This window comes from Panthera tigris, chromosome B4 (assembly GCF_018350195.1).
Source record: "Panthera tigris isolate Pti1 chromosome B4, P.tigris_Pti1_mat1.1, whole genome shotgun sequence".
Classification (NCBI taxonomy): Eukaryota; Metazoa; Chordata; class Mammalia; order Carnivora; family Felidae; genus Panthera; species Panthera tigris.
Genome location: NC_056666.1, coordinates 27,363,593 through 27,391,382, shown reverse-complemented (window position 1 = coordinate 27,391,382; position 27,790 = coordinate 27,363,593). Strand labels below are relative to the sequence as shown.

General features: G+C 46.9%; 1 long non-coding RNA gene across 2 annotated transcripts; it reads left to right on the top strand.

The window, feature by feature from the left end:
* The first annotated feature begins 13,131 nt into the window (after positions 1-13,131).
* Positions 13,132-21,505, top strand: LOC122240576. Of its 2 annotated transcripts, none has more exons than XR_006220360.1 (3): positions 13,132-13,359; positions 13,446-13,558; positions 21,374-21,505. It is a non-coding gene; the product is annotated as an uncharacterized LOC122240576 (long non-coding RNA). The 2 variants fall into 2 exon arrangements; XR_006220361.1 differs by lacking the exon at positions 21,374-21,505 and adding an exon at positions 18,795-19,194.
* Positions 21,506-27,790: the final 6,285 nt, after the last annotated feature.

Here is a 27,790-nt window from a genome sequence, read left to right as displayed (position 1 = left end):
AGAGCTAGACAGAAACAAACACGGAGTGGCGGTGGCCTTTGGAAGAGGCATACATTAAAACCACAACAGCAATCAGTGTTTTCACAGTGAGTTGGACACAAAACCGGAATAATCGGTATCTTTACCAAAAAGCAGTCCAAACCCAACGTGGACTAAGGGACTAAAAACTCCAGCCCTAATGTGATAGCTTTATTCCTACTATTTTACTACGTTAGCATCAAGTTTGCACTTCTGGACTCCCCAGTTATATGTGTGACCTTTACTGTGATTTAACTACCGTGTATGTACTGGTTCTGTGTACTGGAAAGTAAATGCGACCTTAGAGTTGGGAGATCCATATTTAAATCTCAATCCGGTTACCCACTAGACAAATGATTTCGCCCAGTCATTGTACCTCCATGAGCCTCAAAACTGCTCATCTATAAAATGCAAGTAACACTACCTACTTCACATGGTGGTTGTGATTATGACACGAGCCATGTGAAAGTGCCGAGCGCAGTCTCCTGCCCATAATAGTGGTCAGAAATATTTACAAACTTGAATAAGCATCTCTTACACTTAAGTGGCGATTATTCATGATCACTCATTTTCATAGCACTTTAACTGAAACTTCCAGATTCGTTGTTAAGAAGGCTTGACTCTTAGCAAGAGCTGTATGTCCTACCAGACTCTGAAGGGAAACTTCAGGGAGTAATAATCCTAGAAAAAAAGATCTTGAGTGCGAAAAACTCGGTCATACCATACAACTTTTAAACGGTCTCCGCTTCCCCATCTACATGGAAATGAAAAAAAACCCATTAAATCCGCAGGCAGGCATCCTCAGGTTTACTATACTTGGTACGGATAAGGACCAACTACAATGGAGGCAGCTCTCCCACAGCTCATTAACTCTTCCCCACTGTCCCAAGAATTGATAGCCATGGGAAGACCAACTGGAAAATACGAGATGAAAACAGAAAAGCCATTCTTAGGTAGCCATCAGCAATCCATGTGCATTTGCCAACCAAAGAGGATAAAAAACTTGGGAGGAGAAAACGGGGTGGGTGGTGGTTACTTAAAAATAGCACTTAACTTTTGAAAGCCAACGTCTAGCTGAAATGGGAAGTGACGGAGAAGACCATGTGTGTCGGGGACCATGGCCACGGAGCGTGTGAAGTAGGAGCGGGCTTATCAATGCTGGTAGTTTCACAGTGAGATACTATTTGAACCTAGAACCAGGATCTGTGCTCAGAATGGAAGTGAGTGTTCGCTCCACAGTAAGTCTGCAGTTTCCTCGACGGTAGTTTTTTTGGTTGTTGTTGCTGTTGTTTTTGTTGTTTGTTTGTTTTTAAGAAGCCTAGACACTAGAGATGGAACTAATTTGTTCATGGGAAAAAGAATAGTAAAGTGCTTTCACTGCCTGCTATAACCAATTTGTGTTTTCTTCCAGCACTATGAGAACCAAGTATAGCCAAAAAATGCCACACAGTGAAAGCTTTTAGTTTTTTTTTTTAAAAGTGAAGAGGGGGACACCTGGGTGGCTCAGTAGGTTGAGCGTCTGACTTCGGCTCAGGTCATGACCTCGTGGTCTGTGAGTTCGAGCCCCATGCAGGGCTCTGTGCTGACAACTCGGAGTCTGGAGCCTGCTTCGGATTCTGGGTCTCCCTCTCTCTCTGCCCCTCCCCACTCATGCTCTGTCTGTCTCTCTCTTTCTCTCTCTGTCAAAAAATAAATAAACATAAAAAAAAGTGATGAGGAAGTTTGTGTTTTTAAACACACACACACACACACACACACACACACACACACACACACACATGTTGGGTTTACATAAATAATCAACCAAAACATGTTTCTACCATATCATTTTCTTGTCAAGCATATGGTATTTTTCTTTTTCCCGGAAACTCAATGTCAGAAGTATATGATTGAGACTTTTTCAACAGACAACTGGATAATTTGGGGGTCAGAATTTAAAAGTCTTATATCAAATTCATTTGTAGGAAGAACTAGTCTAACAATGCTTGAAGTGAGTTGTCTCTATGCTTGAGCTCAGGGTCTATCAATTTTTCTAGGAATATGGGTTCTTTGCCTTATTCTTAGAGCTTTTGATATCTAGTAGACTAAAAAATTGCAGTTTTTGTTTTTTTTTAAAGCATGTTTACTTCCAAATATTCAAGCACGCAATTTCCTCATTCTGACACATGGTTCAAGGACAGAGTTTTGTCTTTCCACTTGCACTGCCATCAAGACCTACATCTGAAAGCGGACGTATAGACATAGCCCTAAAGCAGACTGTGCTTGCCAAAATTTCTTCTTGAGCCCCAGAGTGATTCACTCTAAAGAAGACTGCCCGTTGTCCTCACAGACTCTCGAGAGGGCAGGAACCAACTTCCCTTTTGAGCTTCTCCTTTCTTTCAAGAGTGGTAGGTTTCCTCCACCTGCCCAACGAGTATTCTCACGATCACAACGAGGCTTTATCAGAAACACAGACTTGTAGTCCTTAAAAGGCAGAAAAGGGGAGATAAGAGCCAGGGAGCCTACGCCACGCTGACTTGTAGACAAGACTTCTGAGAGCCTGCACGCCGTGCACTGATGTGTTTCTGCTTCGTCGTGAGGAAAGTACTTTTTCCTTCAGCAGGCCTGAAATAGAACCACTTTCCTCACCCAAACACAGCCGAGAACAGCAAGGCAGAAAGCAGAGGCTGTTGGCCATGACGCCCAGCACCAAGAAGAGGTGGGGAGCTGTGGGGTACGGTCCCTCCTGGGTGACAATAAGCCTGGCAGCCAGTTTCTGCAAAGCTTGGCCAAGGGAAAAGAAAGCCTCTTTAGAAATACAGTTGGCAAAACACTGAATATAAAAAGGATACTCTGAGCGACTGCATAATTACAGACTCAGAGTAACTCTCTAAACTGGATCCCCATAGTATATCCTTTGTATGCTTGTGGGGAGTCTAGACCCCCACTGCACATCCTTTTACAAAACGGTTCTCCAGGCTTCCTTCTCCCTTCATGACAAAAAGCGTTGGAGATGGACGGAGAGGGAAAAAAGTAAACCCGGGAAGATACTGATACGTTCTCTCATCTACTGCATGAGGCTTAGAACCTTGGATCTGAGTTCAAACCCAGACTCTACTACTTACTGCCTACGTGCTGTCTTACCCCCTTCGAGAGACCTAGTCCCCAGGGCTTCCACTTCTAAGACTGTGCTGATGAAGAGAGGTAAAGCAGGTCAAGCCCTCAGTGCAGGGCCTGGTATGTGGTGCAGCCAGTCCGTGACTCAGCCGCAGTAGCGTCCCCACCCCGCCCCCCGCGTCTTTTGTGTGTCCCTTGCACCCGGACTGTTCACCCATCGCAACGCCTATGACACTTCCCTGTGCTTTTGTGCTTACAAATGCATCCCCAGATTGTAAGTCCTGGGAGGGCAGGATTGACTCACCCTATATTCTCAATACTGAGCACGTACATATGCACATGTGTGTGTGTGTGTGTGTGTGTGTGTGTGTGCGCGCACACACACACGCACACCACTATGAGGTTAACCAATGTCTGCTGAACAAACAAGCGTAGGAATGGACAGACTGTTAGGTTACTCTCAGTGTTTATTTCCATGGGATTCCAGTTTTAAATGCCTTTGTCCTGATGTTGTCCTAGATGGCTAACTTGTCCAGGTTAACTGAACCTGCTCAGCACGTCGGGATTCTGCTGTAACACCAACTACACAACGCTGCTGAGACAAAGATCCCCCAGTCCGGGTGAGTTACGGTCTGTACTAACACAAGCTCCCATCCCAGGTCTTTAAACAGGTTCCCATATCTACTGGGGCAAGACAACGGTGCTCTTTTTTAATTGGGAAGTTCTAGAACCAAACTCCACTTTGGCCCGGGTAAGCATCCTTTCACTGTTTTCAGAATGTTTAAGAAGGAGGGCAAGAGGAAATGGAAAGTAAGTCGTTAGCGCGCACACACACACACACACACACACACACACACATTCAGAGAAAGAGCAATTTCCCTGCAGCGAGCAAGTACCAGGTTGGGGAACTCCAGAGCTCACGGCCAGCTCGGCCAAGCAGAAGCCAGCCTGCTGAGGCCAAACAACAGCCATGTTATCCCCGCAGCTCTGGCTCAAGGCAGGGCAAGAACATCCTCTCCCACTGCTTCCCAGCAGCCAATCTGCTCCATTCCTCACTCTGAGGACAGCCCTCCTTGTTCATAGCTTTAGGGAGAAAGCTAGGTTCCTAAATCAAGGATCTCCTCAGACATACTCTCTAGCATATTTTCATGGACAAGGAATCACTACTAGAAAACACCCCTGAGGAGCCTCTGGAATAAAAGGCCCAGCACAGTCTTGATACGCCCATGACTGACACACAAGCCACACTGGCCACAAAGCACAAAATACCTTCCAAGATCTTTCAGAAATGTAATTTGGAAAAAAAAAAAAAAAAAAAGCAAACATTAATTCTGCTCTGTGTATGAGCAATTTCCATTTGCAAGGGAAAGTATATCCAAAAACAAGCCCATGTTTCAGTTACTTTCAAGGTCCTGCCATGGGAAATAAAAGCCAAAATAAATTTCAAGCTGTTTTCTCCAAAGTTCCGGCCTTTGAAATGCCCTGACCTGACCAGTTTCAAAACTGGCATTTCCAAGTTTCAATTCCAAAGAATCATTTTTTTAAAGGCAAAGTTGCCTCTAAGTAAAAACTGTGATAAGAGTGCATTTGATGATTGGGGCACCTGTGGGGCTCAGTTGGTTAGGCTTCCGACTTGGTCTCCGGTCATGATCTCGCGGTCTGTAGGTTCGAGCCCCGTGTTGGGCTCTGTGATGACAGCTCAGAGCCTGGAGCCCGCTTCGGATTCTGTGTCTCCCTTTCTCTCTACCCCTCCCCTGCTCACGCTCTGTCTGTCTCTCTCAAAAATAAATAAACATTAAGAAAATTAAAAAAAAAAAAAAAGTATATTTGATGCGATTATTCTACCTGATGCAGTTGACAGCCAAGCAGGACTGGCTCGTGACAGGGGCAGGAGAAAGAACCTGCAGACCAAGAGAAACAAACACGAAGAAGGAATATACTTCTCAGGAAGCACTGCCAAAAAAGGGGGAAGAAAGTTGCTTAGAGAGTAAATCCTGAAAGTTCTCATCACAAGTAAAAAATAATTCTGGGGGCACCTGGGTAGCTCAGTAGTCTGACTTGGGCTAAGGTCGTGACCTCACGGTTCCTTAGTTTGAGTCCCACATCGGGCTCTGTGCTCTCAACGCAGAGCCTGCTTTGGATCCTCTGTCCTCCTACCCCCACCCTCTATCCCTCCCCAGCTCACGCTCTCTCTCTCTCTCTCAAAAATAATAAATAAAACATTAAAAAATTTTAAGAAAAAAAATTCTGTAATTATGTGCGGGGGGTGGATATTAACTAGATGCACTGTGGTCATCACATAATATATACAGATACTGAATCATTGCGTCATACACCTGACACTAAGGTAAGGTTGTGTGTGAATTCTACCTCTATAAAAAATTGAGAGGGTAAAAGAAAAAGCAGGGAGAAGAGAGAAAGAAAGAGCAAGGCAGCCCCAAGAGAGAGACAAAGACGCGTCCTGGAAACCCCGGGGAAATGCAGACACAAAGGGGCAGCGCACAGAGGAGCCAAAATGGGGCAGCATGATCAGCCAGAGGAAAAGCTGACAGGAGTCATCAGAAAGGATAGCTTCCCTCGTGTCAAGGAGCAGGCTGGATGGTAGGGGGAAGCAATTAAACACCAATGACAGATGGAGATAAGGGCATCCAAGGCGAAGTGTCCCTGAGACACTTGAAACCGAGGACTGCCAGGAGGTGGCTGGGCGGCAGCCACCGAGCGGGAGCAGGAGGGGCAGTGTATCAGAGAGAAAACAAAGGGTCCGAGAGGAGGACAAAGCTGCCAAAGTTTGGGGGCTGAGCTGTTGGGATGGGCATGGGGAGCAGGCCTGTGGCCACACAAGAAAAACTAGAGAAGTTCCTTCATAGGAGAAGCCCTTCTAAGTTCATCACCTTCTTCCTCCTACAGGGAGAGAGCTGTTGTTTGTAACCTCTAAGGAGCCCAACGCTGAAGGGACAGCATGGTCACCATTCCCAAGGGGCGATGGCTCATTTTCCAACAGGCCCCTTGTAGAAAAGACCAGACAGGTTAACTATGAGCATCCATTGGTATCGGACAGCCGGCGGGAACGATGTAGCGCTCCACACCATCTAACAGGAATAAACATCTGGATACAGCAAATACGAAGTCATCTTCTGAAAGGCGCTGAGCTGGTTGAAGAAGGGGTAATGGGTCCAACAGCCATGCTGTGCCTCTATGCGCGCGCGCGCGCGCGTGTGTGTGTGTGTGTGAGTGTGTGTATGAATATGAGTGACAGGAAAGAGGAATGTGTGTGTTAGAAAGCTCGCAACTGCACTTGAGACCCAAGACTTAAAACCACAGTATGATAAGAACAATTACAACGCGCAACGAAATGTAACGAGGAAGAGAGTCACCCCAGGGAAAGAATCCAGTGAACACCCCAGTGAGGACCATGGTAGTTGGGAGTCGTACAAGGAAGCCTCAGGAAGGGGGTGAGTCAACCTCTAGCTTGGCACCAGTTGATCCTTCCAGGACTCAGCCAGTGAGAGCACCGAGTTGCGAGTCAGGAGATGTTCGTTCTAATCCAGCCCAGGTAAGGCCCTCAGCGGCTGAGCCTCAGTTTCCTCTTCTGCAATACAAAGCCCCCTGGCCATGAGCCCTGGGAACCAAACAAAGCTCTTGAAAATCACAAATGCAAATGGCAGTAACACCAACTGAAAATAGAAACACTGCACAAATGGGATACTGCTGTGAAAAGGGACCAAGTGAAAGACGCGTGGCCGTGTAAATGGAGCACCAGGGGGATTAAGGGCTTAGAACTATGGGTCTAACTCAGCAACTATGAGTCGCTCAGGGATCTGAAGCAGCAGCGGTTTCCAGCGCAAGAGCCCCTAAGAGTTAGATGAGCTTCAGTCTGGGTTTTATACATGTCCAAGTGATTATGGTTTATTTTATAACCTTTTTATAGAACAAAGGGATTGCAGCTGACTGATCCTAATAAAGCGTTGTGATTTATGCCGCTGCTCCTACAGAGCATTTATTCACTTCCATGCACAGTGATTAGGAGGGCAGAAGGCTTCTGAGTAGTGAGCAGCAGTCAGGGGACTCTCTCCACGGGCCCAAGGCTTTCCCCCTCTAGTACACGTACTCCAAATGCATAAACCATAGAATGCCAATTCCATCTACCTGCACACAGACTCTCCTTCTCGATTTTAGATGGTCAGCTGGCTACTCTGGCTTTATCTGAGCTGCCAGGATTACAACACCGACATGATTACACAAAACGGTGCCCGAAGAGGGACCTTCACAAAAAATGATGCTGCCTCCACTACAAGCATGGGTTTCCACCTGTTGTTTCTGACCTGTGAATCCATCCGGGGCTGGGCTCAAGCCCTTAGTCATCTTTATAGGTTCTCTAGGCCTGCCACGTTGTAAACACGCAACACAAGATTTGCTGAATTAAACCAAAGAGCCAAATCATCTTGGATAAGTAATAACTTCTCGGAAACTCGAGTTTTCTCATGGTTAAGATGAGGGATGTGGGCAAAGCACCTTCCAGCTCTAGCAAATGTAAAATAACCTAATCTTCTGAAAACACAAAAGCCCTGTCTGAATACACCTTGTCTTTCTCATGTACTTCCTGCAAAGGAAAACGTATACAATTAAAGCCCGATTCAGATGTCAGTTAAAAAAAAAACAATTTTAATATCAGACCCATTCCTTTGTCAGTCCGTGAAACACAAAAGCAGTGTGGTTTTAAGTATGAAAAAAACTGTACAGGCTGGGGATCCCTGGAAAAAAAATGTATTCAGAAAAGAAAAAAAAATGTTAATTCTGACATTTCCTTGTAAACCTTCTCCCCTGAAAGACTGTATCTAGAATAACATTGACCTAACAGAAACAAGTAAGACTATTGACAATGGCTACAGTTTAACAAAGGCGTCTGGATTTTTACCTTCCTTGGTTACTGCACAAAAGCAGCAAATGTAAGTACAGTTGCCCCAGCAGCTGGTAAGTTCTCTCCCATATGCGTAGAAGTTGTGAAACAGCTGGGGAATGCAAGATGCTTTTGAGCAAGCTGCTATGTGATCCAAAATAACACGCTGCCTGTTCATCTCCGTACAATGGAAGCGACAGCCCAGGGCAGGTCTGGCGCATGCCCCGCAGCTGCGTCTTTCTTTGCAGCCGGGGCCACAACAAGTGGCTACAAATGGAGTAAGATGCACAAAAGCGGAAACCTTGCTCCTAACCCTTTGCGTGCTGTCTCTTGGTTACACACACGCAGCTCCTCGTTTTCCAGTGTGGGAGAAAGCTGCGCTTCAAACCCAAAGGTAAAGCCTCTCAAATGCTTTAAATGGCAAACCCTCCCTGGACCCCAGACCTAGGCACTTCTTGGCAACCACTTTCACAGGAGGGTGGTGTTTGATGACATTATAAGGTTTTTGGTGCTTTTGCCCATGATTAACTGTTTACCAGATACATGCACAAGCAAAATCAACAACCATGAAATAGCAACAGTAAAGAGGTCTTTCAAAACCAACTTGACATAAAAAACTATTTTTCCACTTACATCTGCTAAGTGTAAAGCTTTGGGAGGGGGGGCGGTGGTTAACATAGGAAATAGTAATATTGATCGTTCACTGGTTGTTGGGCCTGAGCATGGCCTTCCTTACCTCTGTGTCAGTTTCCAAGTTAGTTTGACCATTTTCAGATCATGCTTCATTTGCCATATTTGAGCAAATATGTTTGAGAAGTTATCTCAAACTCTCCTCCCTTCTCTACCAATCTGGTGCCTCACCTCTAAACAGACTCCAAAAAAATACTCTGTTTTCCAAGGAAATGTTCCCTCTTGCCAAGACTGGCCCAGCACAAGTTTCACAGAAGCGGATATTTTTCTTTAGTGTTATAAAAGGCTCGTGGATGAGCCATGAGAATGGTTGCCTCCTTTGCTCCAGTGTGTTTGGTTTTGAGTTTGTTTCTTTTCCTTAAGTCCTGTTATCCTGGCCATTAGGATACTGGCTTCAAATTGAAAGGAAAGATAAATGGCCAGAGGGCTGACCACAAAATTACACAGTGGTAAAATTAGGAAGAAAGCCCTGTAGTTCCGGAGCCCCTTGTAAATTCCTTGGGCAACTAGACAAAATTTTCCATTGCTACCAACCCCACCCCCAGCTGCTGATTCCAAAAGAGGAATCACTAACTGCACTGAACTGCAGTATTAACTAAGACGAATGGTGAGTTCAAGGCAAATAACCATTTTACCTCTTTGGAGGAGACAGGGGAAGAAAGAAAGATTCTGTTCTTAAACATCGTGGTTATTACTTAGTTAGTATCTGTTGAGCAGCTACCGTGTGCTAGACTCTGTGCTAAGTACGGTATATGGATTATCAAATTTAACCCTCATAGCTTCGAACCAGGAGGTGTTTTTATTATCCCCATCTTAGAAGAGGAAAATGAAGTTCAGAAAGGCTGAACAACTTGCCAAATATTACAAAGCTATAAATGGTGGAGGTGGCATTTGAAGCCTGCCATTGTGACTTCAGACGCTTGCCCTTAATCATCATGCCTTGCCGACTCCACAACTGCCATTGCCCTAGGATGTTCTGAGTCACAGGCGCTTAAAACAACATCTTTCTTTAAGGCAATACGTTTTAAGTGCATTCAAGGCAATACCAACATCCCATATTACAAACTTGAGCTCAATGATGCATAAACGTGTGCATATCAAACCATGCTGTTAGACGCCTAAAAGCCATCTGAGTTTTAACTCATTAGGCAGTTAATTAAGGTTGGCCATATTTCCAAGGCAGACTTAATTTTACACACAATATCCAGCCCAGTGGTGAAGTCACACCTCTTAAACAGGGTAGGTAGATAGAGCTCCTGGAAACAGAGATTCATGCCAAGCTGAGCTCCCGCCTCAGGACCACCTGCCTCCTGAGACACCATCTAATGCAGAGGACAGCTATTTCTGACTCTGCAGTTGTCAGACAATCCTAAAGGTTTTGGAAGAAGCCTTAGTTGTGGTCATATACCTTAAACTCCAAGAGCTGGTTTAGTTGAGGTGCTGGCCCTAACAAAGCCAGCAATAGGTAGAAAGTCTATCCAATTCTAACGCCTCGGAGGAGGAGGCTGTGAGGCTGCAAAGAGAATGGTGAAGATCCTTCCAAAGTGTGTGTGAAGATTCTCTCAACAGTTAGGCACTGTATAAAAACCAGTTCCTGCCCTTTCCTTACAACACAAGGGGGTGGAGACAGATAAGATAAGAAAGCATGTGAATATAATCCATTGATTACTTGGGGGGGTAGGGTTTCACCTCGGCCAGAGTGCTCTGGGCTTCTCTTCAGCAGCACCTCCTCCTGTCCCTCATGCGCCCCGAACTTCGGGGGCGTGGTGGAGATGCCGCCCAGGCCCTTTCCGTGACAGTACTTGTGCACAGGCTCGGTTTGCAGAAGTTCCCGCAACCTCCGGGAAAACAAGGGGCTCTCTTAACTTGCCCTGCCGTCCTGCTCCCATGGTGCACGAGGAACTTCCTAGTGCAATAAACTGTCAGACCTCGCCAGAGCCGTAATGCCGTCGCCAGAAGCGCTTAACCCCGCACCTGACCCAGATTGCGGCCTGGACTGGAGCCTCCCGGCCGCTAACTCACAGTAATGCAATTACCGCCTTCTGGAGCTCCACTCAGGGTGCCGACCGCGGCGGCTGGCGGGCCCCGGGAGCCTAAACCACTCCCTTCCGGGAGCCCGCAAGCCACCCGAATCCGCAGGGAGGGGCGTGGACTGGCGGCTGGCCCCGCGCGTCGCGCGGGGACTTCAAACCCGCGCGGGCCCAGCGGAGGCGCGACCATGGGACCGGAGGAGGGGCGCGGGAGCCACAGCAGCTCTCGCCACTCGTGCAGTGGGGAGAGGAAACAGGCTGTGTCGCAGCTCGGAACACACGCGTGCACCTCCTCGGGTCGCCCCCTTCCCCGCCCCTGCTCCCGTCGTAACGGGCCGCGGAGCGGGAGCTAACTTCCCGAAACTCCGCAGAGGGAAATCCTGACCCGGCCAGCACCTCGGGGCGGCGCAAGCCAGGGCGCGCCGGGGACGGAAGTGGGTGGGAGCGGTGGCCGCGCCGCGCCTTTGTTACTGCTCCGGGACCCCGCGGGCCGCCGGGAGCACCCCATCGCAGCCGCCCGGGAATCGGCCGCCGACTCCCAGGTTCCCGTCGCCGCCCCCAGCAGGACCGCCCAGAGCCACAGTAAAACTGGCCCCACCTCCCGGCCCCGAGAAGGGCGCGCGGCGGCGTGTCCTAGTGTCTGCCGGCCTTAACCTACGCTGCCGTTCCCTGCCCTGGGGCCACCGCGCGGAGGGACGTTCCTCACCTTCCGGAGCTTTCCCCAGACCTCCGGGTGGCAGAATCGCCGCTTCCCGCCGGACAGCAGCGCGGCAGCCCCGGCTTCCTAACAGCGGCACGGCCACTCCCTGCCTCTTTTCAGCGAGCGAGGATCGGGTCCCCCCTCTCGGGATGATTCACTACGCTCCTTGCTCCTTACCTGGAGGCTCGAACAAGTCCCCTCCCCTCCGCCGGCCCGCGCAGCGATCGGGAGCTGGCGCCCTCTGCCGGGCCACCAGCGGGAGCGCCCTGGCGACAGAGCTAGGAGCAGGGCAGGGGGTCGGAACCCAGGAAGGAGCCCACCCGAGCGCAGGACACCCCGCTGATCACTCCTTCGCGAGCTCACTCCCGCGAGGTCACTCCATCCTGGCCGCCGTGCCCGGGCGGCGGCCAGAACCCAGGCGAAGAGGACCAGAGCTGTCCTCACGCTCCCGGGCCACTGGGCACGCCCGGAGTCCCCCACTTGCGGGCTAGCCGGGCCAGCCCGGCCCCCGGGGATGTCCCGAAGAAACCACCATGAATCGCGTCTGCACGTCTGGTTTTAAAACACTGGAAAGGTACTTACACTGAGTGAAAACAAAGTTTGTGTCTCCTGCCCGAATTAAAGAGGCGGTGGCCCGTCACACCCCCCGGGTCCTAGGACTAGCAAGCGGCTCAGGACGAGCTCCAGGCGCATCCGCAGCCCCGGGGCTACGAAGGCCCTTGGGTGCAGGTCGAGCCCAGGGTCCGGCTTGGGGTCGGAGGCCGGGGGCCGCGGTGTCACTCACCCGGCCGGGAGGAGTGGCTGTCCGAATGACTGGCGCTTTCGCCAGAGTAAACACTGGAGCAGCAGGTTAGCCTATCCCCCTCCTCCCCGGTCCTGAGTGAAACTTTGCAGGGGCGTGAGAGGAGGGGCAGAGGAAACCTACCCGCGAGGGCCCGCGTCCTACCGCGGGGCGCGTGCACACTCGCCCCCCAACTTCCCGACCCCACTCACCCCCTCGGCTCGCCGTCCGCGGTCGCCCACCTGCCGCGCCGGCCCCCAGCACAGAATTCCCCGCGGCGACGAAGGTGGCGGCCGCTCCGCAGGGGCGCCGGGCCGGGGGGCGCGCACTGGCTCGGGACTTGGGCGACGGCGGCACACTCCCCGCGCTGGCTGGCTCTGGGCGAGAGCCCGGCGGAGTCGCCGCAGCAGCCGGAGCACGGCAAGTTGCCAGGCTGGTCAGGGCGGACCGGGCGCCTCCGTCCCCGAGTGCGGGCGCGCGAGTCCCGGCGCGGCGGGCGGGCGCCGGGTATTACTTGTAGGGCCCCCGGGTGTCGGCTGCCGGGCGCTCTGAGTGGCTCGGACGACGCGCCAGGCCGGCGGGGCGGCGCGACCCACCCCCTCGGCGCGCACCCGTGCGGGCCGGGCCCGGGGACGCGCTCACGCGCACGCGCCTGGAGGCTCCGGGGCTCCCGGGGCTCCCGGGACTGTCGGCCCGGCCCCAGCCGCTCGGCCCGCGGGCCAGAGGGACCCAGCTTACCCTTAGAGACCCCGAGCGGCCGCTCTGACTTTCCAATCATTCGCGAGATAAAAGCCACCAACGCGTGCGAACGTTGCGGTCCATGGAACTCTGGGCCAGTTGTCAAGGAGACTGTACCTGCCGAGCCACTCACAAGGGTGGCAAAATCACGTCACCCCCCGCCCACCCCGAACTGCGCCTCTGGACTGGGGGTGGGGGAGGGGGGGATCGTAACCTATCTCAGCGGTTCGCACACTTTACACTTCAGCCAATCACAATCCCCGGAGATTCGTTAAAGCACAGTTGGCTCCTGCCTTCCCCACCTCATCCGTCCAACCTCCCCTTTCTGACTCTTTAAGTCTTCCAAGGGCCGGAGATTTTGCGTTTCTAACAAGTTCCCAGGTGATGCTGAGGCAGTCGTGAAGATCAAGTGAGTTAAGGTTTGTCAAGTACTTGGTAATCTGCAAGGCAGTAGATAAATTTATACTTGTTACTTGTGCTCTTTATCTGTTTCAGGAGCTAGCGTTCACGTTTCATTTCGTTCCAACCCCGGCCTCTTTTCCTCGGAATGCTAGACTCTTACTTTTCCTCTTGAGTATGCGCCAAGCCTATGTGTGTAGCAGCAAAAGGTGAGTATATTAGTTTTCTAAGGCTGCCATAACAAAGCACCACAGACTGGGTGGCCGACGCAACAGAAATTTATATTCTCACAGTTCTGGAGGCTAGATGTCCCAGATCAAGGTGTTGGCATGGTTGATTTCTTCTGAGCCCTCTCTCCTTGGCTTGCAGATGGCTATCTTCTCTTATAAAGACACCAGTCATGCTGGATTAGAGCTCCCCCATATAACCTCATTCTAATTTAATTTCTTCCTTAAAGACCCTGTCTCTAAATACGGCCACATTCTGAGCATTCTGAGATGCGGGGAGTTAAGACTTCAACAGATGAGTTTTGAGGGGATACAACTCAGCCCCTAACAGTGAGCTTCACTACCCCTAAGAGCCTAGAACAGAAATTGGGTTTCTGCCTTCCCATCCCTATGCCCTCCATGTAGGCTGGGCCTTTGGACTCACATACTAATAGCTGAGTGCTGTGTGTCACAGCTGGAAGGGCTGAAAATCTAGGAAACAACCCTCTCAACTGAGCATATGGTCCCGTGGAAGACAGCACCTTAGGGTGTGAAATGACCATTGGGAATCCATTGGGAGTCTGGGAGCCCTACCCAGCAAACATGGCACAGAACTAGCCCTCTACCTTTTGTTAATGACTATATACTAGTCACCCTTACCTTTGTTCTGCCTTGTCAGAGCTGGGCCCTCCTCCTGGCACCCATGTCATCTCCAGAAGGCTCTAGAGGAAGGACTGTGTTAGATAAATATGTTAAATTCTCGTCATCCTCCCCTGCTATCTGTGAGAGCTCTGAAGTACTTACAGCTAGAAAAGACAGGAAGGAAACGAGGACAAGGGCTGGTTGCACCAACCCCACACTAACCAGAGTCATGGGAATGACTGACCTCCGGCAAATCAGTAATTGCCCTGAATTTGGGTCCCCGGTCCTCTGCTGGTCCTCCTTCCTATCTTTGCCCTCTGGCTTCATCTAACACCAGGCCAGACTTCCCCCCAAGCCCCAGATCCAAATGGCTATTGGATCACCATAGTGCTCCAAACTCAGTATGTCCCTCATTGAACTCTGCCCCCCAGCTTTGTCCTCTACGTGCGTGCCTTCCGCATCTGAGTAGATGACTCAAATCCACTCCCGTCGTGCTAGCTGGAAACCTGGGAGCCATCCAAGATGTGACCTGCTTTAGTCCACTTGCCACTGCGTCCTTGATGTTTCTCAGAGGCCTGCCCTCTTCATTCCCACCACCGTTACCTCAGCCAAGCCCCTTGGTACTGTTTCTCCTCTGACGTTTGACCCTGGACCCCAAACTAGACCCTCTGCTCCAGCATGGCTTCTAGGCCAGTGTCCTCTTCAACTGCGTCTTCAGGCATCTTTCAAAAACAGAACGCTGGTTATTCTCTGCCCTTCTTAAAACCACTCAATCGATCCCCTTGGTGTTTCAGGAGAAAACTTCAAGTTTCTTTGTTCACCTCTCTCCAGAGGCTCGTGTTTGATCATTTTCGCGTCTGTGCCCTTCACTGTGGTCTGGGACCCCTTACAATGCCCTGCAGATTCAAGAGGTTCCATGCTCTCTAAGAACACAAATACTTAGGATTTTCTTGGTCTAGAGAGAAGGTGTCACACCTCCTCCGACCTCCTCCAGGAAGTCATCAGCCCCAGGAAGCCTGGCCATCTCTTTCTGAATCAGGGGCCCCTCGATCCTCTCAGAGCACCCCATGTGGGTCTCAGACATAGCCCTTAGAACACCGGGGCATAATTACTGACACTTTTCCGTGTCCTCCTTAAAACCAGGAGATCCTAGAAGACAAAACCTCAGCCATTTTTTTTTTCTATGTTTGAAGTCTAGATCGGACTGGATGCTTGGGGGGAAAAAGTTTGCTTTAAGGAATGAATTAATTATTAGGATTCAGAGGATCTGGTCAAACTTAACATTTGCTTGCAAATACCTTACTTGGAGCAATGTTCACTTTTCTGATAATACTGGGTGAACACTCTTAAATCACCTCCTGTTTGAATTAGATATTCAGCCTTTAGAATCTCTAATTAGCTTCTATGCTTCCTAAATACCCAGGGTTCCCTACAGCTTTTCAAACTGTCGGTCATGAGATAAATTTTGTGGGTAAAGATGAGTATTTTTGTTTTATGCAATAGAATTAGAATTAAAATAGTCAAGTGCATACTACATAGTAAGTATTGTTTTCACGAAACTTTTCTGGGTCTTTTGTTTTGTTTAAATGTTTATTTTTGAGAGAGAGAATCCCAAGCAGGTTCCACACTGCCAGTGCAGAGCCCGATGAGGGGCTCAAACCCACAAACCGTGAGATCGTGACCTGAGCCAAAACCAAGAGTTGGATCCTTAACCAACTGAGCTACCCAGGCACCCCAAAACTTTTGTTTTGGTTAACTGTATTTATAAGGGGTGTGTAGGTGTGTGTGTGTGTGTGTGTGTGTGTGTGTGTGTGTGTGTGTGCGCGCGCGCGCGTGCAGGGTTGTTGTGTCATCAAATTTATTCCTTCCTGGGGGTCATGATCAGAAGCTAGCACAACACTATCTTCGGCAGTGCTGGAGCTGTGCTCTCCAGAGTGTTCTCATGGAGATGTTAGAGAGGGTGGTGTTAAGCAGAGAACGTTTTCTGGAAAGATATTCTGAGCCACTTTTTTACTCAAGGAACTGGCTGAGTGGACAGTGACATGCAGTCCCCCCTCAGCACACAGTAGGTGCCTCGTAAATGCTTTTATTGACTGCTGCATGTGTGGGGATTGGGCCCACATGTGCAAGATGTGTGTGGGAGGTTCTCTTGGCTGGAATCTGACAGCGAGTAAGAAATGGGATCAGTGACACAGAGAAGAGGGGGAGGCCTGGTTTGTCGCCAGACATTGCTGGTGTTCCCTGAGGTTTCCAAACATGAGCAAGAGGAACTGTGACATGGGATTTCCTAAGCCGGTTTCCATCGTGAATATTCCAGAATCACAAGTATGTTATTAACTTAGCCTTCGCCGAAATGAAAGTACCACTTTTCTGAGTTGGAAATATAAGAAGCCCAGAGCGATCTGCAGTGCCCAAAGCAGTGTGTTCAGTTGAAGAGTCAAATTTTCTAATCTCGATAGTCCACTAGTCTGGAAAGCCTATTTTGAGAGGGGCAGAAATGAGATAGGATTATGTAACCAAGGAAAATAACAAGTGACACTTAGAAAACTATAACCTTGAGTGTTATGCCAAGTATTCCCATCCGTATTGAATGCCTTAAACCAAGGAACCTAGATCCAGCCCACAAATATTTAGAAGGCAAATGTTCTCACTCCCTGGTCTAAAGTTTAGAATCTGTAAAAGAGGGTTGCCATGTAAATAAAGAATACATATTCCTACTATTTTTTTTTTTTTTTTTACTATTGCTTAAGTCATTCTGGCCTGAACAGAATAGAAGAATAAAAATTTGGGCCAGGGAAAGGTAGACAAGATTTTTCAAAAGAGAGACAGACAGGGTAGACTGGAGGTAGCCAAAATTATAATAAAAAAGAAATTCTAGAAGACAACTTCTCTACTCTTTGGCTTCTAAGTAGAAAGACACTTGGCCATGAATATTATTATAGAATTATATTTTGAATTTGAATTGTGGACAAAATCTGAAATAAATCAGACTATGACAAGCATGAACTTAAACAAAACTTTAAGATGGGTTTGAAATTCTACTTCTTCTTCTTCAGCTTTTGGGAAAACAAAGGATAAAACAAGCAAACAAACAAGCAAAACACACACACACCACAGGATGGGTCGGCAAAAAAAAAAAAAAAAAAAATGTGGTTTTGAAAAATTCCTGGAGGCTGAAATAGTCTTTGATATCATTTTAACACTGGCCATGTCTCAACTACCCAAACAACTAGATGGGTGTCAGTTGAGTTTTCTCCCTGAAATATACAGATGATTCTTTAGCTATATTTCACCCCCCCCCCACTCCTTATTCTGTGTAATTTTACAGTCAACAAACCCATTTTTAATACCTTGAAAATTAGCTGCAGTTTGGGTAGTTACTAGTAGAGGAATGTGTGATGGGAGATTCCAAAAAAAGTGAAACCTAGGTGGGGCAGAGTTAGCTTAGCAGAAGTTGCCCATCTCCTTCAAAGTCGCTTCCCTTGGAGGCCACGCAGTCATTTCCTTCATGTTGGGGTGTCTCTGGGCACTGCCAGCTCTTTTCCAAAGACTAAAATTGGTAGTGACTCTTCATCCTTTGCCTACTCGATTGTTGCCTAGTCTCTCTGCCTCGCCTGTCACTCCCTCCTTCCGGCCTCCTGTTGGCTGCAGCCGATTTCTCAGTTGAGCACTCTCGTTTACCGGCCTCTCCACTCTCCGGGGGTTGCAACGCCAACCCAATCGGGTTCAAAGCTGTGTTACACTGAGCCAGTTATGGAACCTCTCTGTTCCTCAGTTTCCTCACCTATAAACTGAGGTAATAAGGGAACCCTTTGTAAGGACTGTCAAAAGAACTTTGGACAATACCTCAAACATGGTAAGTGGTTAATAAATCTGAGTACTGTTCTTAGTTATTAGAAGTGAAGACCTCAGCCAGCATTCTCTGGGCTGATCACTTATGGAATGAGACTCCCATGAGACTCTGCCAGTGTCGTCGGCAGTCTGTCGATGCTGGGCGTCCTCACCAACGTTGCACGTGCATTTCGCAACAGATTTTTGCTGGGCTTCTCCGTCCCTGTGCCAGACAGTAGGTAGAGAGTCGTAGCCTGGCATCTTTGTGTTTGAGATAACGAAGGAAATAGTCATATTTTGTAGTCACCAATAGGTGAAGCCTGAGGACGTCAGAGTTATACCCTAGGTGTTGCCTTTCCCAACAGACCGTAAGCCCCTTGCAGGCTGCCCTCCTCTGCCTTGACTAAAAGGAACTTCACTTTGCCCTGGGTTTCCCTTCTAAGTAATGACCAGGATCCCCAGAGTTGCTTAGCTAATATTCCACCACACGTCAGGGCCTGGGTTCAGGCGTCTCTCATGGTGTCTTGTGTCAGCAGAGGAGTGAAAACAGAGGTGCCAGGGGATACCTATAAGAGGCTAAGTCGTGACAGTTGCATCGAAATTAGCCAGTGAAGACAGACACAAGGAAAACCTCGGAGAGATGTTCTGCTAGCATGCTAAGGGGCTTGTTACATGAACTGTTGGCTTCAGAAAGTAAACACTCATTTTTCTGCCAGCACAAAACCACCTGAGTGACCTCGAAAAATACGATCTCTCCCCACTGCAGCGTTGGTCCGGCGATCGTTTCTGCTTTCACAGGACAGATGAGAGCCCCGGGATGGTCCGCCCCCCACAGCAGGTGCTCGCTGCACCCCTACTGGACATGCCCCAGCCCAACAACCGCCTGTGCTGGTTTGAACTTCTTCAAAGCCCAGTCGAACCCCACGCCTAAATGCCACAATTCGAGCGCTCCCTCCCGTTCTCTTTCTGGGTGGGACAGCAAACAGCTGGTTGATCAGTCCCGTGGACAACGATCCTCCACGTAGCTGGAGATCCTGGTGCTCGGATTGTATTACTGAATGCTGCCGAGAGAAGACGTGCCTTATCATTCCACCCTGTTTATTAAAAACAGCTCTTTTATCTTCCTTATAAAACCTCGCCTAACTCTAAACCAGGATTTTATTTAATATGGCAGGATAAGGAAACAAGTAACTCTCCCCTTCAGTACGAACTGGAACAACACAGGAAATAAAAGACTAGCCATGCAGTCAGAAGCCTGCAGAGCCTTTTCCTGCTGGGAATATTGATCTAAGACGTGCCTTCTGCCCCTAACCTGATATGCCTTAGAGAAGATGACTGGAGAAAAGTCTTAAAGAAACTAAACTCCAGTAAATTAAAGCTAACAGGCTTGCGTAGCCATGATGCAAAGCGCATTGCAAACACCCGACCTGATCCTATGGAAATCGAAAGGCTTCTCCTGGGATGCTCGGACGCCATCTGTATGCAGCAGCACGGCTGACGCATCGGGAGGTTTGCAGCCAAGTTAACAGGGCTGTCTTAAGACCTGGTCTTGGAAGTTGTAGCTAAACCCAGAGGCGCATCCTTCGAGAGGGCTCAGAGAGAACTCGCAGGAAATCTGCGCTCAAGATCAAAATCTGGGGTTAATCACAGGTCTCGAGAAGAGTGCCTTCCTCCAGACAGTGTAATGGATCTTTCCGAAGAGATTAAGGCTACAGTTGCAGACAGAACAGGCCAGCGCAATGCCCATGTCGCCAGGGCTCACAGCTAGGTTTTTGGGTGGTGGCGGATGGGCTTGGTGGCAGGGCTTAGACATCGCGTGCATCTGATTGTCACCATTGCTGGTTTCCTGCCATCCATGCCACATCCAACTCTGCTCCTCCCCCACTCCACACTGCCCTTCTTTCCCAGAGTTAACAGGAAGATAGACAGCAGTATTGCTAGGTTGCTTTCAGCTAAAAGTAACAAAATTCTTTTCCTGTTTGCTTCAAGAGGGAGGCTTCTTTGCGGGAAGTCCAGAGGGGTTTAGGATTCACTCTGTCCGATGGCTCTAGTCTGCTTCCCTGTGGGTTCTTTTTGCAACACAGCTTCATCTTCAGGTTGGCGGCAAGAAGATGCTGCGGCTGGTTCCAGGCCTCGTATCTGTGCTTGACGATGTCTGCAAGGAGAAAGAAAAGTCATTTCTAGAAGCTTTTTAAGAAGACTGAGAAATGAGTTTCCCCTGAGCCCCCAGGAACTTAAAACCTCTGTTGGCGTGCCAATGGCCTGAATTACCTGTGTTCATTCCTAAGGCAGTCACCGGCAAGCAGGATGGCAGTGCCCCTTGACCAGTCAGGCCTGCCTCTGGCGTTGAGGGTGTCTATCATGTTCCGCTGGGGCCCCATAACCATGGGGGGAAGGGGAGACACATAAAATTAGACTTTCTGTGACCCCCCCAAAATATCAAAAGAATGATGAATAGGCAGTTACAATGTCCCCGCCGCAGGATATGTTGTAATTTTTAATGACAGTAATAAAAGCTATGGTAATCATCATGCTGTCCCCAAATATTCTGCCTCTCTGCCTTCTGAGCACGCAGTAGTATGGTACTTCTTGGGTCCCTTGTGGGGCCATGTCACCAGATCTGACCCGTGACCTGTGAACTAAAGCGGTATGTTCGACTTCTGAACCAGAGCATTTAAGGATCTGTGCTAGTTTCTCCAGATAGTTCTTTTCCTCTGCCCCAGGTGCCAGCAACAGTTCAGCTAAGGGATGACCCTCCAGACTGTGTCCTGAAGTAAGGACAGGGCAGAGCAGAGAGCCTCCAGGCCACTTGCAATGGACAAGTGGCACGATAAAGAAAGAAACACACTTTGACATTGGAGATAATTTGTGGCTGCAGCAAAACCTTTGTGTATGTTACCAATACAATAGGTAACATCTGTTGAGTGTTTCAGGCCTGTGATAATGCATTATCACCAGTTCCTCTGGATACGAGAAATCGAGGGTGGTAGAGATTCCTTCCATTCACCGACACTACCAAAATGACTTTATTCCTAGACGTTTGTACCAACTGGCCCTTGTCTGAAATGTACCCACGTACAGATTGCTCCACAACACCACGGGAAAATGTCCTAAGGATTCGGGGACAGAGAACAAATGAGTTCTAGTGAGTGTGTGTATATGTGTATAGAGGTCGTCAGAAAGAGATCAGGAACATTCAGGTATATACACAGGGTGGAGCTTCAGTAAGAGGAGAGAGAAGAAAATATGCTGTTGGAATAAAATTATCTGTTGTTTCTGCACATCTTATGAGCAATGCACTGATTGCCTTTTGTTTCCACTATCTTTTCAATGATGTTTTTATAGCAAACAGTTTGGAGGATAGAGATAATGTCTTCCCTGGAGCAAACAGCAGATTTCCAACCACCCTGGGAAGTAGAGATCATATCTTTCCCTGAAACAAAGGCAGGTATACTTACAATCCAGTATTATAAAGTCTCCCTCCACAGCAAAGTAGGTATGCTTAGTGCCCATTATAAAAGAGTCGGGTTCCTTAAGCACATGGTTCCTCTCCTGTAATGCAACTCACTATGCGTGTAGCTGTCATCGCCTTGACCCTTTTGATGCAAAAATTCTGATATACTAGTTACTGCTCTTGCTGTGGATAACAGAGGGTCCTTTATCTCTGACCCAGGAGTCTCGTGTCCCTGGCAGCGCTCACGAAACTGTGGTAGCCTAACTCGTTAGCTTGCAAATAGGGTAAATCTTATATGTGGTTGTTTATGGACAGGTAACATCCCAAATTAAGTATATAGGGGGAAGTTAGAGAGAAACCTTGTTTTATCAAGACTTTGCCCAGAGAAATTCATCATTTTCCAAGTCATATTTTTTATATTCCTTCCTTAAACCTGGCAGACTCAGGTGATTGAAAACCCCGAGGTCAGGGATGTCCTTTGGGCTAGGTTACAGATGCGCTTAGCTACTCTCACCTGCCATCAACCTGTTAGAAACATTTTCTCTGGAATATTTACATCCACCTGAGAATCTAAGCAACCAGCTTTGAAAATAAACCAGAACACTATCCCAGAGCATCATTCTCAGATTGCCTGAATAAAGGCCTGCTCTGGTAGCCTCTGCTTTCTGTCTCCTAATATCAGGAAATCTTGGTATGCCAAGTTTCCAAATTAGAAATTAAATATGTTCAGTGAGAATCCTATTTGAACAGAGAGTAGAATTGACTCTGAGTGTATAAGCTTCAACATCTAACTTATCATATGTCACCTGCCATGTCCTGAATGAAATAAATTTATGACAGTTAATCAGGAGTCAGAGAACAATGGGTTGTACAGAGCTCTTTGCACCCAGTCACACATTTCCCCCCACAATTCATAATACCAGTCATACATGGGATAGGGACGCAAGTATATTCTTACCTTGTAAGAAACAAAGACAATTATAAGACAATATGCATGGAATTGAGACCATCCCAGCAATAATGTTTACACCCATCCAAGTCATTGAGTCAGACTTGAATGATTTTTTTTTTTTTAATGAATCTCCATTGTATCAAACTGTCTGTCAGCCATATCTTATATGAATCTATGAGATTCAGGGGAAAATCTTCTCTTAGAGTATAAATGAATCATCAATATGGCATTTCTAGAAAGATCTCAATCCATTCACTTTCAGGTATTAAGTTCATTTATTCATGAACTCAATATTAATAATTTACTGAATGCTTATTAATGTGCCAGGCTAAAACAGATACAATCCCTGCTCTTAGAAATGTTCACACAAGAAGCATTTAATTTTGAAATAGTCTAAGTGCTATGAAGTAAAAGTAAATAGTGCTTTGACAACTTGGAGGCTCAAGGAAGGCTTTGCCAAAGATGGGCATCAGAGGTGAAATCTGAAGGCTTTATAGGGATTTATTGCTCAGAGAAGTTGGGGATGGAACAGTGATGACAGTGGGAGGTTAAAAGATTATTCCATACTAACGGAACAGCATGTGGCAAACGCATACTTGCTACGTTTAGGGCAATAAAGAGGGTCAAGTCCAAAATTTGGGACAATTCGAGCTACAAAATAAATAATGAAAGCAATAGATTAAAGCTTATAGAATAAAATAAATATCCACCAGTCCACAGTGATAATCAACAACCGAATAAATAAATAAATAAATAAATAGGGGGAGGAAAGCTCCTCCTTACTGTAGAATCCCAATTAATAAATGTAAAAGGGATGAGGGAAATAGAAAAATCACCATTCGAAAAACACCACAATAATAATGATTGCATGCAAGAATCATCAACTGATGATAAAATTGGTGAATAAAAGCATAAAGAGAAACAGAATATTCACACAGACTCAAAATTTCTCTTCTCCCACCCGCCCCCCCACAAAGAGTAACTAACAATGAGGATACTTGGCTGATACCATTTTAACAAGGGCTCAAAGTTAACATCACCAGTAATGAGACATTAATATCACATCTCTCCTGATATAATACACTGAAAAGAATTATAACCTGTGATATTCTTCTGTGATATTCTTGCCAAATTATGCATAACCTGAATTTAACATGAGAAAACATCAGAAAAAACCAAACTGAGAATTATGGTACTGTACTAGATAACTGTCCTGTGTTCTTCAAGGTTGTCAAGGTCATAAATAGCAAAGGAAGAGTGGGGAACTGCTCCAGATTCAGATTAAGGAGACATGACACTCACGCCATGTAGAGTCATGGATTGGACCCTGAAGCCACTGGAAATCCAAGTAAGATCTGTAGATTGGTTGCCAGTATTGCATATGAATGTTAACTTCCTGTTTTTGATCATTACACTCTGGTTATGAAAGATCACATTTAGGGAAGCTGGGTGAAAGGTATATAGGAAATCCTTGTACTATTTTTGCGCCATTTTTTGCATGTCTGAAATTATTTAAAAATAACAAGTTAAAAAAAGTAGGAGCTAAAGGAAAAGGGGCAGGCCAGCTGGAGCATAGAAAGTGAGAAGTGGCTGGTGAGGTGAGCAGCTGGAGACTACACAGGGATTTATTTGTAGGTGACATTAGAGATTGAGTCTTTACTCCTCAGAGTAAAGGAAGATTTTGAAGGGCTATAGGCAGGGCAGAGATCACATTGGCTGCAGTGGGGTAAATGGGTGAGAGGCAGGCTAGAATACGTGGGAAGATCAGGATATTGCAAGTGTGCAGGAGAGACGTTGATGTCAGCTTGGTCTAGGGTGATGACAGCAAGAATGGATGAATATGAGGAGAGTCTAGAGGTATTTAGGAAGTAAAATCATGGAATGATGTGGGTGTGGAGAACGATTGGGACGTAGGTGTCAAGGATGACTGTATATTTCTGGCTTGTCCAGCCAGAGAAATAGAGAGGCGAGTCACCAGACAGAGCAAACACTGAAGAAGGAAGAGACGTTGTAAGTTCAGCCTTGGATACTTTGAGTTTGAGGTCCCTTGGATGGACCCAAGGGCCGATGTCAGAAGAGGTAGTTGGATTTTAGGGGAATGAAGATCAGAGGGTGAGTCTGAGATGGAAATAAAAAATGATCATTGAAGCGACTTGCCCCCAGAGCAGTGCGGGGGAGAGACATGCAGACAAAATAATTGTGATTTATCCTAGAAAGTACAAAAGTTGAGTTATGAATAAAGTTGTGTGTGAGCAGGAAGGAGGGGGCAGCTACTAATGTGGGTAATGTGAGAATGGGTCTCATAGTGGAAGTACTGTGGAGACGAGCTTAGAAAGATGGATGGGAGTCGGTTAAGCTAATGCAGGGGAATTTTTGGACAGTCTGCACGAAGATTCCTATATTTCTTTAACTGATAAGCAGGTCAACCCCACAGGTCCTGCTAACAGGAAGTGACTATTAGTCAACTGTGTGGTCCCTACAAGTAGGAAGAAAGCAGTGCATTGTCCTTGCCCTTTTCCCTTGTTGGGTATATTTTGAACTTGATCTGTAATGCATGAATGTTCCAGAGTTCTTCTTCTTTCTCTTCTGCAATGCTCCTCCCATCAAAAGTCCCCCAGCACTATCTACAGGGCACAATAGATGGTTTCCAAGATGATTATTTGTAGGTTCAGGTGTTAACTGATAATGACTTACTTACGTTACCACCTCGGGGACATTTCCATTGTAACAAGGGACTGAATCAGTCCCACCAGAACCAGTTGCAAATTGGGGAAGTCAGCATTGTAGCGGGAATTACAGGTTCAGAATGACTTTTCTTCAGGGCCCCACACTAAGTACCCGTATTGCAAATGACCCCATGTCCTTTAGAGCTGTTTTCCACTCCCACCCACTGAGAGATACACTGTCTTCCCATCAATAACGTGGCCAGAGATCACAGTGGGAATAGGAAAGAAAATACATGCCTGAGGATGGGGGATCAGAATCATCCAGTGATTCTGAGAAATTGCCAAGGGGATTCTGAAAAGATTAGGGGAAGAACTTCTTTCTTCCTTTTCCTCCAAAGTTTGTGAGCCACTGCTCAAGAACCCTTAATTCTTCTTCCCACAGAGACAGAATAACCAAATTTGGCTCTCCAGGATGACTCAGTTACCATGCAGGCTCCCCTGTGATCTTGGCTAACTCCTGTTTGAGGACCAGCTCTTAGGGCAAGCCATTGTCAAGTCAGAATTTCCATCCACACACCCTTCGTGAATTTCTTCAGATAGTGTCAAGAATACCTCCAGATAGCATATACCCTTTGCTCAGTGCTTTTGTTAATGACTGCAAAATGGGATAATTTTAGCCGAAAGTCCCATTAAAACATTCATTAAACTAGCAATGAGCAGTTGGTAATTGAAATTAAAATCAACAATGCCATTTACAGTGGCATCAAAGACCATGAAATACTTAGGGACAAATTTAGTGAAATATATGCAACGTCAGAACAATTATAACTACAAAATGTTGCTGAATAAAGGAGACCTAAATAAATGAAGAGAAATATTAGGTCCCTGGGTTGGAAGATGTTGTTTTCATTTTAGTTCTTCCCAATTTGATCTATAGAATCAATGCAATCCCAATAAAAATTCTAGCAGATTTTAAAAATGTATACACGGACAAGCTGATTCTAACATTTAGAGAGAAATGTAAAAGATACCGAAAACAATTCTGACATAGAAGGAGCAAAGTTGGAGGACTTATACCACCTAATTTCAAGACTCACCTTAAAGCAATAAGAATCGAGACAGTTTGGTATTATTGGGCGCCTGGGTGGCTCAGTCGGTTGAGCATCCGACCTCAGGTCAGGTCATGATCTCACTCTTCGTGAGTTTGAGCTCCACATCAGGCTCTGTGCTGACAGCTCAGAGCTTGGAGCCCGCTTCCCTCTCTCTCTGCCCCACCCCCTCAAAAATACATACACATTAAAAACTAAAAAAACACACGACAGTTTGGCACGGTGTCTGAATAGACACCTATTTGAAGAATTAGTATGGAGTCCAGAAATAGATCCACACATGTACAGACAAGTGATGTTTGACAAAGATGCCGAAGTAATTTAATGGGGGAAGTGATAGTCTTTTCGGAGTGCTAGTCATATATATGTATTTGCAATCCGTATGACAATGTGCTTACACCAGAATACTTCAGACTTAACAGAAAACAGTCCAATAAAAAAAAATGATTTAAAAAAATTGGAAGAGACATTTCATACAAGAAAGTCTAACTAGCACATGAAACGATGCTCAGTATCCTGAATTGTCAGGGAAATGAAAATTAAAAATGCAAGAGAAACAACTCCCCGCCCGTTAGAATAGCTAAGATTAAAAAGACACACCAAGTCAGAAGCCAGCGCTGGCAAGGATGTAGAGCCAGGGAACTCTCATACATTGCTGGTGGGAAAGCAAAATTGTGCAACCACTATGGAAAAGAGTTTGGCAGTTTCTTACAAAAACACACTTTAAAGGATAACACCCAGAAATCCTATTCCTAATATTTACCCAAGAGAAATGAAAACATATGTCCACAGAAAGACATGTAGACAAATGTTCATAGGAGCTTAATTCATAACAGCTAAAAAGTGGAAACAACCCTAATTTCATCCACAGGTGGATAGATAAACGTACCGAGGTGTGGTCAAGCGGTGAAAGGCTAGTCAGCCATAAAGACAGAATGAAATGCTGCTATGTACCATGACGTGGATGGATCCCAAAAACATTATGCTGAGTAAAAGAAGCCTGACACACCAAAAAGTACATACTGTATGATCCCATTTATGTGAAATTCCAGAAAGGACAAATCTAATCTACAGTGACAGAAAGCAGACCAGTGATTGCCTGGAGCTGGGGCTGGAAGGATTGACTGGGAAGCAACACAAGGGAATGTTCTGAGGTGAAGCAAATGTTCTGCATCTTGACTGTAGCAGTGGTTACTTGGTTATATAAACTTGTCGGAGCTCATCAAAATGTACATTTGAAATAGGCGCGCTTTGCTGAATGACAATCATACCTCAATAAAGTTGATTCAACAGGATAAAACATTTAACGAGTAGAACATACTGTGCTACTCAAATATCCAACTGTGAAGAAGCCTGCATATAGACACAGAGAGAGAAATCATCCCTGGGGCACCTCAGTCTGTAAAAGGTACTCATCTTCATGATGACCCCAGGTTCTTCTGGAAGCTGCCTTATGGGCTTGCTGTGGGGCCTGGCCTAGGGTTCGGCGTCTTCGCCATCTTGAGACACCATTGTTTTTTGTGCTGAGTTATGGGATGACCCGGGAATTCTGTTTTAGCCCTCAGTTGAAGGACTTTGCCC